This window comes from Orycteropus afer, unplaced genomic scaffold (assembly GCF_000298275.1).
Source record: "Orycteropus afer afer isolate SDZICR_OR568_19922 unplaced genomic scaffold, OryAfe1.0 scaffold00213, whole genome shotgun sequence".
Classification (NCBI taxonomy): domain Eukaryota; kingdom Metazoa; phylum Chordata; class Mammalia; order Tubulidentata; family Orycteropodidae; genus Orycteropus; species Orycteropus afer.
In genome coordinates, this window is record NW_006921800.1 from 127,416 (window position 1) to 141,727 (window position 14,312).

Consider the following 14,312-nt stretch of genomic DNA (forward strand, 5'->3'; position numbering starts at 1 on the left):
CCATTTCCAGTCTTGTAAGTTTATTTTACTTTGGATATTTCAATATATGAATTGTTTATGAGTGATTTTGTCAAGTGTCCAAACCACTCCCTTTAGCATCTTGTAGGGTAGTCTAGTTTTTACAAATTTCCTCAATTTCTGTTTATCTGGAAGTGTCCTAATTTCTGCATTATATTTGAGGGACAGTTTTGCTGGGTATATAATTCTTTATTGGAATTTTATTTTTAATTTCAGGGTTTTATATGTCATTACATTGTCTTCTTGCTTGCATGGTTTCTGCCAGGAAATCAGGGCTTAGTCTTATTGGTTGCCCTTGTAGTAATTTCTCATTTTTTCCTGTGTTGCTTTCAGAATTCTTTTTCTTTTTTTTGAAAATTTGATTATGATATGTCTTGATTATTTTCTTTTGGAGTCGATCCTGTTTGGGGTTCACTCAACTTCTTGAATGCATATCATCTAATCTTTGATCATATTAGGGAAGTTCTCTTCCAAGAAATTTTTGACACTTTTCTCTTTTTTTTTTTGTCTCTTAATGTTATGGAATTCTGATTACATGTAAATTATTCTTCTTGATGGTATTCACCTAAATCTTAGGTTTTCTCCTTTGTTTTTCATTATTCTTTTCCTGATTGTTCCTTTAATAAAGTAATATTGAGAGACATTCATCAATTTAACTATTTCTATCTTTCATTGATTCAGTTCTATTCCTTGGACTTTTTGATGTGTTGTTTATTTCTGAAATATTAGTATTAATCTTCTGGATTTCTATTTGCTGTTTTTTATGGTTTATAATATTTCATTTATTTTTTCAGTTTGTTGTTGTATTATATCCCTGGAGTCTCCTAGAGTTTTGTCTGTGTTTTCCTCAATTTTGTCAGTGTTTTCCTCGATCTGTCTCTTGACTCATTGAAGATAACTAAATTTAATTCTTTTGAATTTCTAATCGGGGAGTTCCAATGTCATTTCTTCCTCAGGGAGGTTTTCTGGCTCTGAATTTTGGGCCCTTGGTTGTACTATTTTATCTTGCTTTTTTTGTGTGCGAACTGTGATTTCCTATTGTCTCTGAGGCCTTGTTATGTTGTTTTATATGTATTTCATTGGTGATTATAAGTTGGTGTGCTTTGATGAGGTTATTTTATTTTTTTATTTTGTGTTGATATATTTAAGTGAGCAGGCCTTCTGTGCTATCTGTTCAGCAGTTTGGCACCACTTAGGTGCTCACCACCCATCTCCTGGTTGGTGTGATAGATGAGAACTTTTGCACAATTCTCTGTTCAGTTTCATGTAGAGCAGTTGAGGGCTGGTGGAACTGGTTTGGCTACTCTCTATTGTTGATAATTTGTGCAGAAGCAGGTGGTGGCCTTCACCCAGTGAGTGGGGATGCAGGAAGTGCAGATGCTGTTGGGTAATGTGGGCACAGTTGCTGGCTCCCACTGGTTGGGAGAACAAAAACAACAAAAATAAAAATAAAAGCAAGAAAACAAAAATGCAAACAGCACAACAAAAAAAGAAAATAATAAAAGAAGAAAAGAGAATAAAAACAAGAGGAAAAAAAAACAGTGACAATCAGAAAAACAGAAAAAAGGAATTAAAAGAGAAAACAACCCTAGAGAATGGAAAAGCAAAAGAAAAAATAAATATATAGAGAAGGGGGCAAAGAGTAAAGAAAGCAAGAGAAAGAGAATAGTAAGGGGGGAAAAAAAGAAGAAGCAAAGTCCCAAAATAAGAGATGGGAAAAACTAGAAAAAAAAAAAAAAAAAAAAAAAAAAAAAAAACAGAAAAGGAAGGAAAAGAAATAAAAACCAGCCAGGAAAAGAAAAGAAATGAGAAAACTGGCAGATGTAGGGCATCGAGTAGTGTTCCCACTGGCTGAGCAAGCAGCAGGGAGAAGGGTGCCTGGTTCTGGAAGGAGTTCCTGCCAACCCAGAAGGTGTCTGGTGTAGGCAACTAGACTTGGAAGAAATTCCTGTCAGTCCAATAGGTAGCTGGTAGTAGAGAATCCAGAAGCACTTTCATGAGCACCATCAATGGTTAAGCATTTGATGACAGCATTCTTCTCATCATGATGAGTTTGGAGGTTATGCTACATAGAAGCCATGTATCATTTTTCTCCTGTGTAAGATCAGGAGTCAGAAGCATGGGTTTGTGTAACAGACAAGTTACCTAATATCCATATGAAATTCTATGTCCTTATCTGTTACCTAGGTACAAGTAGAGTAAAAAAATACACTGTGACAGGTAAATGTGACAAAGATAACTAACATTGATTGGTTACTTACTGTATTAGTTTCCTAGGGAGGTTGTAACAAAGTACCACGAACAGTGCGGCTTAAAAGAAATTTATTCTCTTACGTTTTGAAAGGCAGAAGTCCTAAATCAAAGTGTCAGCAGTCTTGCTTCCTCTGCAGTCTCTAGCAACAAATCATTCCTTGAATTTTCTAGTTTCTGATAATTTTGGCAATCCTTGGCTTTCCTTGGCTGTGGTACCATAACTTCAATCTACTTTCATATTTACATAGCCATCCTACTTGTCTATGTGTCTGTGTCACTGTGCCCACATTTCCCTCTTTTTATGAGGATATCATCATGTTAGATTTAGAACCCACCCTAATCTAGTATGATCTCATCTTAACTTGATTATATCTGCAAAGGACCTGTATCCAAATAAGGTTAAAAATCACAGGTTCCAAGTAGACTTTCATTTTTGGAGGGTGTTACTTAATCCAGTACACTTTTATATTCAAGAAATTATTAAAAGTACTTTATATGTGGTATCCCACTTAGCCTTCAGAACAATACTATGAGATGTTCCAATTTTGCAGATGAGAAAACTGAGGCATAGGGGCTTTCATTCACCAAGGTTACACAACTAGTAAATGATGAAAGCTTTAAATTACATGTTCTGTTGTCACCTAAACAGTCAGTACTTAGAATGGTAAGGGCTCAATAAGCATGGACTGTCATTTATGTAGGTCCCTGTGTGGTACAAAAGGTTATGTGCTCAGTAACTAAATGAAGAGTTGGTAGTTCTGGTCCACCAGAAGCCTGGTGATCTACACCCAGAAGCTCACAGCCATCGAAAAACCTCTTGCACGCAATAGGTGTGGGATTAGAAAGAAAATCTTTAGAAAATAAAATAAAAACATTTTAATTTATTTCTGTGAGTGAAATGTTGCTGCTTCTTCCTCTAACCTTTCTTGGATTCTTGCAACAATATTCTAACTCTTGTTCCTGCAATGTGTTTCCTGACCTCACAAATGAAAGAACAGCTCTTCTAAAATCCAAACCAGAAGATAGCATTCCCTGATTGAAAGTATATGTGTAATAAATTCCAGTACCATGGCATATTATAATGGCCTTTAAACATAATATGGTTAATACTCATCTTTCCAAACCCATCTGGGCTCCACATTCACAAATATGCTTTACTTGGATTCTACCAAAGTACTTCCTACTCTCTCACCTTATCTCATTGCTTTTAAACTAGGCATATTTGCACATATTATTCTTTGCATTTGCAATATATTTCCTCCCTTTTCCTGCCAGGTTAATTCACACTACTTCAAAACTTATATATTTTATTGTCATAAATATATATATAACATAAAAATTTGCCTTTTAAACCTTTATGAAATGTACAATTCAGTGCCACTAATTACACTCACAGTGTTATTCAATCATTGCTGCTATTTATTTCATAAAATTTTCATCACCCTAAACAGAAACTCTGCACCCATTAAGCAATAATTCCCCATCTCCCCTCCTCCAGGGATAAATAATAACTGCTAATGTTCTTTCTGTCTCTGTCTTTTCTTATACAAGATATTTTGTATGAATGGAATAATATAATATTTTTCCAGTTGTTTCTGATTTATTGCACTTAGAATAATGTTTTCAAATTTCCTCCATGTTGTAGAATATATTACAAATTTATTATTTTAATATTTTTCATTGCTAAATAATATTTCACTATATATTTATATCTATCATCTATCTCTCTCTCTATCTACCTACCTACCTACCTACCTACCTATAATTTTATTTCTCCATTCAACTATTGATGAACGTTTAGGTTGTTTCTACATTTTGGCTATTATGAATAATGTTGCAATGCCTCCCCCTGGACTATGTTCTTGTCTGCACTCCAGCTGACACCTGATCTTTACTTTTTCAATTCTATTCTCTAAGGACCAGATTAGATCTCTCTAGGTCTAAACTGAGGAGGGAGCCCTCGTGGTGCAGTGGTTAAACATTTGGGTCTAACGGAAAGATCAGTGATTGGAATCCATTAGATTACCACAGGAGAAAAGTGTGGTAATCTGCTTCTGTAAAGATTGTTGTTGTTATGTGCCGTCGAGTCAGGCCGACTCATAGCGACCCCTCCTTGGGTTTCTGAGGCAGTATCACTACTGAAGTAGATTGCCCCATCTTGCCTTGGAAGACCTATGGGGCAGTGCTGCCCTGTCCTATAGCGTCGTTATGCATTATAATTGACTCTACAATGTTCCAAAACAATAACAAAGTCTCGGACAAGCACTTCCAAAAGCCTGTACTTGCTCTACCTCTTGATCACCAACAATAAGACTACTGGTTGGGAGAACAAAACCCTATAGCTCAGTCTGGTCCCCTAGCATTGGCTTTCTCTTCACTACTTATCTATTGGCACTTCTAAAGTTCCAGAATTTCTACCCATTGCCAGTGACTCAATTCTGACTAATAGGAACCCTACATGGCAGAGTAGAACTGCCCCATGGGTTGTCCAAAGTTGTAAATAATTGCAGAAGAAGACTGCCACATCTTTTTCCCTCAGAGATGCTGTTGGGTTCCAACTGCTGACCTTTTGGTTAGTGCTTAACCACTGCCCTGCCAGGGCTTCTCTCATAATTTCTAAAAACTCAGAATTCACCTGAGTTGTGTGAGGAGATAAGTCATGTCATTGCAAAGATAGAAAGACTGATGATAAGTAATTGGATTCTGATGTTTTAGTCTTTCCCAAGTCAATTTATGAATTCTGGTGAGGGGTTTATTGACAAAAGTGCTCCCTTCACTTTAATAAACCCCATTTCTATGTGCTTAGAAATAATTATTGCATCTTGCAAAAAGGGGAAGTGTTTGATCATCTGAACTCCTCTGATTGTTTGGATCCTTCAAATGCCTCTCTTTTTTTTTTTTTTTTTTTTAATATATTCAGAGAGGAAAATATGTTTTCTCTGAGATGTGGATACTGATACTGACTATTAATTTGAATATGTAACTTGTAGCAAGAACTGTTCCTTAAGGTTATGTTGAAAGTCCACCTAGCACTCACATTCCTATTGTCAAATGATGTTTTCCAGCAAGAAAAGACCCTTTATGTAATGGAAAGGAGTGTAACTATTAAATTCAAAGCTGTAAGTATTCACTCAGACCCAACTTTCCTTTTCTTTCTAATGATACTTTTTAATGAAGCAGGAGGTATTCATCTTTTGCCATAGTTTCCAATACATAAATTATCTCTTTCTGTTGTGCCAGATAAAAAACTTTACATCACAAATGAGATCTCATTTGTAGAAATAAGATTCCTCCTTCATTTGCCAGTTAGTTGACAATTCAAAGGGAGTTCCCGAAAAACCTTACAATGTAGTTCCTTGAAATGTTCACTAGTGAATTAGATTGTGAACTATACTGTGTGACTTATCATTGCTTGAACAATTTATCCCTTGTTAAGATTTATCCCTTGATAAGAATGGATTGGAAACTATAAGTCATCAAAATATGACTACAGAATTATGTAACCAAGTCAGAATTGAGGTTAGTGAAAATATAGTCCTGTAATGGATTTATAAGACAATGTTAAGAAGTTCTACCTCTATTTATTGGTCTTTTCGCTCTTATTCTGAGTTTTAGATACTATTGGACGGTATTTTCTACCTGAAACTCTCCTTTTCTTTAGGTTTTGAATTCATATTGTTCTTCCTCACTCGAAAACTATTTTATTGTCCTTGGTTCCCTAATCTAGTTGGTGTCAGGAAAATCAGGATTATCTTCAACCTTTTTCTCATACTTTATAGTCAATTAATCATTAAATGCTGCCAGGTTTCCATTTAAAATGTTTCTTTAATGCACAGTCCACTACCACCACTGCAAGACACACAAACCCTTCCAATTGTCTTGTTAATATTCTAGTTCAGGGATTAGCAAACTACTGGGCTGTACTATATTAAGCCTACAATCTATTTTTGTAAATAAAGGCTTATTGGAACTTTATTTGTTTTAATAAATATATCCATTTCATTGTTTGACATCACAATATCAGAGTTGAGAAGTTAGAAAGCCTAAAATATTTTCTGTCTTTACAGAAAATGTTTGCTGATCTCTGTTCTACTGTTCTTCATCTCTTACTCAGAACTGTAAACTAAAACTAAACCCATTACTGTGCAGTCAATTTGATTCTGACTCAAAGTGACCCTAAGAACAAAATAGAACTGCTCCACAGGTTTACACATGGATATTCATGGAAGCAGATTACCCAATCTTTCTCCACTGAGTTGCTGATAGGTTTGAACTGCTGACCTTTTGGTTGGTAGCCAAGTACTTAAACACTGGGCCACCAGGGCTCCAGGTAATTATAAACAGCCTTCCAATTAGTTTCCATGCCTTTAGACACTCTAATATCAAGCTGCAGCCAATATACTTTTCTATGTCAAACCCTAGTAGATTCCTTCTAATTCTTCAAGGCCCAGATTAATTAAAGTCACTCATTTACTCAGCTGTAAGCACTAGAGATAGAATGGTGAGCGAAATAGACCAGATTCTCCTCTTTAAAACTTTTTCTCCATTATATATGAAAAGATAGCAAATTAAATCATCAGTAATTTAACTATGTGATTTGGATTATAACCATCCATTCTTTACCAAGTGTGTGACTGTGGGAAATTACTAATTTGTAGCCTCAGTTGTCTTAAATATTTATTCTGAGATCTCAAGTCTAAGTTAACAAGGGAAAGTTAAGAAGGGAAGAGGAACAGTGTTTTAGGCACAGGGAATAGCATGTATAAAGATTTGGAAGGGGAAATTTTCCTAATTCCCTGGATTTGAAATAATTGCTGACTTCTCTGCTTCCCAGAGTGCTTTATTTACCCTACTAGTAGAGAACTCATTACATTACGTAGTTTTGAAGGTAATGGCTACATTTGCATTTTCATCTCTATATTCTTGGCATGTAAGAGAGGCATGCCACAGTACACAAATGCTCAAAAATAATGTTTTATAGGAATCAGTATAACAGAATCAAACATCATGATATTCAGAACACAAAAAGCCTAAACTTAATTACGTTAGTAATTGGAATGTAGAATGTATGAAGTATGAATCTAGGAAAATTGGAAGTTGGGAAAATTGAATTGGAGCACATAAAGATTCATATCCTAACATTAGTGAGCTGAAATGGACTGGTTTTGACCATTTTGAATCAGACCATCATATGATACTCTATGCCATGAATGACAAATTGAAGAACAATGGTGTCACATTCATCATTGAAAAGAATGTTTCACGATCAATTCTGAAGTACATTGCTGTCAGTGATAGGATCATATCCATAAGGCCAACAAGAAGGACCATTTAATACTATTATTCAAATTTATGCACCAACCACCACAGGCAATGATGAAGAAATTAAAGATTTATACCAACTTCTGCAGTTTGAAATTAACCAAACATTCTATCAAGATGTATTGATTATTACTAGTGATTGGATGCAAAAGTTGGAAACAAAGAAGAATCATTGGTAGTTGGAAAATATGGCCTTGGTGATAGAAATTACATGAAAGAATATTTCAACACCAGTGAGTTATTCATTACAAATACTTTTTTTTTTTTGAACAACATAACAGCAGCTACATAAGTGAACCTCATCAGATGGAATATACAGGGATCAAGTCAACCACATCTGTGCAAAGTGGCAATGGAGAAGCATATCTTCAGCCAAAGCAAGACCAGGAGTTGACTGTGGAACAGATCATAAATTGCTCGTATGCAAGTTCAAGTTGAAGATGAAGACAATTAAAAAAAGTCCATGCGAGCAAAAATATGGCCTTGATTATATCCTACCTGAATTTAAAAGCCATCTGATGAATAGATTTGAAGCATTGTACACCAATGACCGAAAGCCAGATAAATTATAGTATGACATCAAGAACATCATACATGAAAGAAAGAAAAGGTCATTAAAAGAAGAAGAAAGGAAGAAAAGACCAAAATCGATGTCAAAAGAAACGCTGGACTCTTGAATGGAGAGTAACTAAAGCAAATGGAAGAAATGACAAGATAAAAGAGCTGAACAGAAGATTTCAAAGACCAGCTCAAAAAGGCAAAGTCATTTATTGCAATGAAATGTGCAGAGACCTGGATTTAGAAAATCAAAAGGGAAGAACATGCTCAGCATTTCTCAAGGTGAAACAACTGAAAAAAAAATTCAAGCCTCAAGTTGCAAGGTTGAAGGATTCTATGAGCAAAATATTGAATCATCAAAAGAAGATGGCAGGAATGATCAAAGTCACTGTACCAAAAACAACTGCTAGACAATCATCCATTTCAGGAGGTAGCATATGATCAAGAAGCAATGGTATTGAAGGAAGAATTTGAAGCTTCACTGAAAGAATAGTTGAAAAATAAAGCTCTAGGAATTGGTGAAATATTCAACACACAGATAGAGCACTGGAGACACATATTCATCTGTTATGTTGTTGTTGTTAGGTGCTGTCAAGTTGTCTTTGACTCATAGCAAACCTATGCACAACAGAAGAAAACACTGCCTGGTCCTGTGCCAGCCTCATGATCCTTGCTATATCTGATCCCATCAATGCAGCCATTGTGTCAATCCATCTTGTTGAGGGCCTTCCCCTTTTTCATTGACCCTCCACTTTACTAAATATGATATCCTTCTCCAGGGAATGTCCCTTCTGACAACATGACCAAAGTAGGTGAGATGAAATCTGGTCATTCTAGCTTCCAAAGAGCATTCTGACTGCACTTCTTCCAGGACAGATTTATTAGTTCTTTTAGAAGTCCATGGTACTTTCAGCATTCTTCACCAACACCACAACTCAAAAGCATCAACTCTTCTTCTGTCTTCCTTATTCATTGTCCAGCTCTCACTTGCATATGAGGTGATTGAAAATACCCTGGCTTGGGTTAGGTGCACCTTAGACTTCAAAGAGTCCTCTTTGCTCTTCAGCATTTGAAAGAGGTCTTTTTCAGCAGATTTTCCTAGTAAGGAAGGCTGGGCAATCTACTTCCGTAGTGATACTGCCTCAGAAACCCAAGGAGGGGTCGCTATGAGTCGGGTCTGACTTGACGGCACATAAAAACAACAACATATGTCTTCACTGCTGCTTCCATTGGTGTTGATTGTAGAACCAAGTAATGTGAGCCAAGTAATATGAACCAAGTAATATGAAGTATTCACCAACTTCAATCTTTTCTCCATTTATCATGTTGCTGCTTATTGGTCCAGTTGTGAGGATTTTTGTTTTCTTTATATTGAGGTGTAATTAACACTGAAGGCTGCATTCTTTGATTTTCATCACTAAGTGATTCAAGTCATCCTAACTTTCAGCAAGCAAAGTTGTGTCATTCTGTGTATCGCAGATTGTTAATGAGTTTTCCTCCAGTCCTGATACAATGTTTTTCTTCATAATCCAGCTTCTGGATTATTCTCTCAGCATACAGATTGAATAAATGTGGTGAAAGGATATGACCCTGACACACTCCTTTCCTGATTTTAAACCATGAAGTATCCCCTTGTTCTGTTCAAACGACAGCCTCCTGGTTTATGTTCAGGTACCTCATGAGTACAATTAAGTGTTCTGGAATTCTTATTCTTTTTAATGTTATCCAGAATTTGTTATGAACCACACAATTAAATGCACAATAAACACAAGTAAACATATTTCTGGTATTCTTTGCTCTCAACCAAGATACAGCTAATATCAGCAATGATATCTCTTGTTCTATGTCCTCTTCTGAATCCTGCTTGCATTTCTGGAAGTTCCCTGTCAATATACTGGTGCAATCATTTTTGATACTTAGTCATCTATGCCAAGAAATTTAGAAGACAGATACCTGGACAACTGACTGAAAGAAATAGATATTTGTGTTCATTCCAAAGAAATGTGATCCAATAGAATGTGGAAATTATTGAACAATATCATTGATATCACACAGAAATAAAATCTTGCTGAAGATAATTCAAAAACTGTTGCAGCAGTATGTGGGCAGGGAACTTACAGAAATGCAAGCTGGATTCAGAAGAGGACATGGAATGAGAGATATCATTGTCGATGTCAGATAGATTTTGGTTGAAAGCAAAAAGTACCAGAAAGATATTTACTTATATTTTATTGACTATACAAAGGCATTCAACTGTGTGGATCATAATAAATTATGGACAACATTAGAAAGAATGAGAATTCTAGAACATTTAATTGTTCTCATGAGAAACCTATGCATAGACAAAGAGGCCATAGTTTAAACAGAACAAGGGCAAACTTTGTGGTTTAAAATCAGGAGAAGTATGCGTCAGAGTTGTGTCCTTTCACTATATTTATTCAATCTGTATGCTGAGCCAATAATTGGAGAAGCTGGACTATATGAAGAAGAACATGACATCAGGATTGGAGGAAGACTCACTAACAACCTGCGATATGCAGATGACACAACTTTGCTTGCTGAAAGTGAAGATGACTTGAAGCACTCACTGATAAGGAAGGGTTAAAGACTACAGTTTGCAGTATGAATTACACCTCAACATAAATGAAACAAAAATCCTCAAAACTGGACCAATAAGCAGCATCATGATAAATAGAGAAATGATTGAAGTTGTCAAAGATTTCATTTTACTTGGATCCATAATCGACACCCAACAATTTGTCCAGCAAATACAACATCTGATTCCTTGACTGGAAGAGCTGCAAAAGACCTCTTTTAAGTTTTGAAGCACCAAAATGTCACTTTGAAGGCTAGGGTACGCCTAACCCAAGCCATAATATTTTTAATTGCCTCACATGCATATGAAAGCTGGACAGTGAAAAAGGAAGACACAGAAGAGCTGATGCCTTTGAAACATCATATGGTTGAAGAATAGCAAAACTGCCATGGAAAACCGGAACAGACAAACCTGTCCTGGAAGAAGTCTAGCCATAATGTTCTTTGGAAAGGAGAGTGGCCAGACTTTGTCTCATTTACTTTGGTTATGTTGTCAGAAGGAATAATCCCTGGGAGAAAGATATTATGTTTGGTGAAGTGGAGGGTCAGAGGAAAAGGGGAAACCCTCAATAAAATAGATTGACACAGTGGCTGCAAACATGGGCTCTAGCATATCAAGTGTTGTGAGAATGGTGCATGACTGGGCAATGTTTCATTCTGTTGTACATAGGGTCACTGAGAATCAGAGCTGACTTCACATTACCTAACAAGAACAACAACAACAGGCTTAATCCTGATTCTACCATTATTGAAGTGTGTGTGACCTTGGATACATTAAAATATGTCTCTGATCCCTAGTTGACTTAGATCTCAAATGTAGAAAGGAATACCTGCCACATAGACTTGTAGAACTCGGAGAGCAGAACTAAAATGTTCATTTTCTTTGCACACAATAGGTTTTTCACAAATGACTTTTCTTTTTTTTTAATTGGTAATGAGGCTTTAAAAAATTCTTACCAAATGTATTAGCACAAATGTTTAGAAGTAAATGAACTGAACACGCAATGGTGACCATCTGATGTCACAAACATTTAGTGCAAACAAAACTGGAAAAATATCCAGGCTTAGCACTTACTTTCTTTTATTTCATTCTACAAATAGGGTCACTATGAGTCAGAATTTACTTGTAACTTTAGGTTTACTATGGCAGATATTGGACCCTGTACCAGACAATCTATACTGAACAATACATAACCAGCCCCTGCCTCCTGGAGCTTGAAGTCTAATACAGTGTGATTGTCAAGCATATCATGCATTTAATCTCTGGACTTATTTTGAGAAAGAATGTTTGTGGGTGAGTAGCCACTGTAGGTCCCTTACATAAAAGTGAGTGAACCCTGTCTAAGCATCATTATTTGAGGAAGTAATGGATGGCACAAGATGTGGCATGTTTTACTGTTCTGGCAAACAGGCTCACAGGTGTGAACATTTGCTTTATTTATTTATGTATGTTTTGCCCTCCACTTTAATTCACTGGTAGTAGCCCATTCTAATAAAATGATTATTTGTCTCTGGCATTGTTCCCATCAAGTAACCTGAAGACATATTAAAGGCACTTTCTATTCCCATACATAGATTTCTATTTCACTTTCTCTCCTCCTACTGACTTTCTTTCATATCTAATAATCTGGTAACTAGCTAATAAATAAATGTTTATCATTTGGTTGACATACGTTCTGAAAAAAAAAAAGATAGAGATCTAAGAAAACAGAATATTATAAATTTAATTAGAATGATAATGGCTACTTTGATTTTCTTTCTACCAACATGCCAGCATTTTATATATGTTCTAATCTGTGCAGTAGTCCTTCAGATTATGAATTATTAATTTCACTTTACAAATGGGAAACCAAGACTGAGTAGTAAGTTATCTGGCCACACTCATTCAAAGGACTTGGCAAGAAGCTACACTGATATGATAATAAAGACCCCACTGAACTTAAAGTACTTTCCTTAATACACATCATGTGGGAGGTAGAGTAATGACCTCTCCAAATGTCCACATCCTAATCCTCAAAACCAAAACCAAACTCATTGCCATTGAGTCAATTATGACTCATAGAGACCCCTTTTGGATTTCCAGGGCAGTAGATCTTTATGGAAGTAGATTGCCCGGTCTTCCTTCCACTAAGTGGCTGGTGAATTTCTGATCTTACATGTGAATTTGTGATGTTACATGGCAAAGAGAAATTAAGGTTACAGATGAAATTATCTTGAATTATCTAATGTTGTTAGATGCCGTTGAGTTGAACCCGACTCATAGCAACCCCTCCTTGGGTTTCCAAGGCAGTATCACTATGGAAGTAGATTGCCCAACCTTCCTTCTGAGGAGTGGCTCATGGGTTTGAACGGCCAGCTTTCTGGCTGTCAAGTGCCTTAAGCACTATGCTACTAGAGCTCCTATATAATTATCTAATAGGCCTGATATAATTATGTTGTTCTTATTAGTTGCCATCAAGTCATTTCCAACTCATGGTCACCCCATATGTGCAGAGAAGCTGTGATCTTTTGGAAGCAGATTTTCAGGCCTATCTTCCGAGGTGACTCTGAGTATATTCAAACTGCCAACCTTTCAACTAGTAGTAGAGTATTTAACCATTTGCACTTTCAAAACCCTATGGAGCAGTTCTACTCTGCACACACGGGGTCTCAATGAGTCAGAATTAATTAAGTGACGATTAACAACAACAAAAATGGAAAAAGAAACATAAGAAAAGGACAGCATGATGTCTGAGAATTGAACCCACCTTTACTGAATTTGAAGATGTGGGGAGTGGGTCATGAATCAAGGAATGTGGGTAGCTTTTGAAAGATGGAAAAGTCAAGAAATGGATTCTCTTCCAGAACCTCCAGAAAAGAACACATCCTAGCTGACACCTTGATTTTACTCTAGTGAGACCCATGTTAGACTCAGGCCCATTGAACTGTAAGATAATAAATGTGTATTATTTAAGACAGTACATTTGCACTATTTGTTACAGTAGCAATAGAAAATTAATATACTCTCTACGTACAATATGATTTTAAAATATGTGCAAGGAAATGATTAAGGCCTATATTTTATCATCCTGTTGGAAAGGACATTAGATGATCAGAATTCAGGAAAAAAAAATCAATGTCAGTTTTCGTATATGAGCAAAATTTCATGTTGAAGGAAGTAATTGTCCTTGGTGAATTTAAATCTGAGCTTATTAAAACAGAATATGATGGCAGGTTATGATTAGGAGTTAGTTCATGAATAAAAGCCAGGAAAAAGAGGGAGGGAAGAAAGAAAAAAAAAAAAAAAAGAAAGGAAAAATCCTTAGACTGTGTACCATTGAAAAGGAAAGAGCAGCTTTAAGTTATTTAGATTTTTTTTTTTTTAATTATTGAGATGGAAGCAGCTTGAAAACAAAAATAATCGCACAGAAAACATGTTTTATCGTTCCTTTCAGTTCTCAATCGATGCATTAATTAATCCAAACGGAGTTTTTCTTCCCTGTACACCTTATCTAAGCAACAATTTCTGCCTTTTTAAAAATAAATAATACAAATAGGCTTCATGGAGATCTTATATTCATTCATGA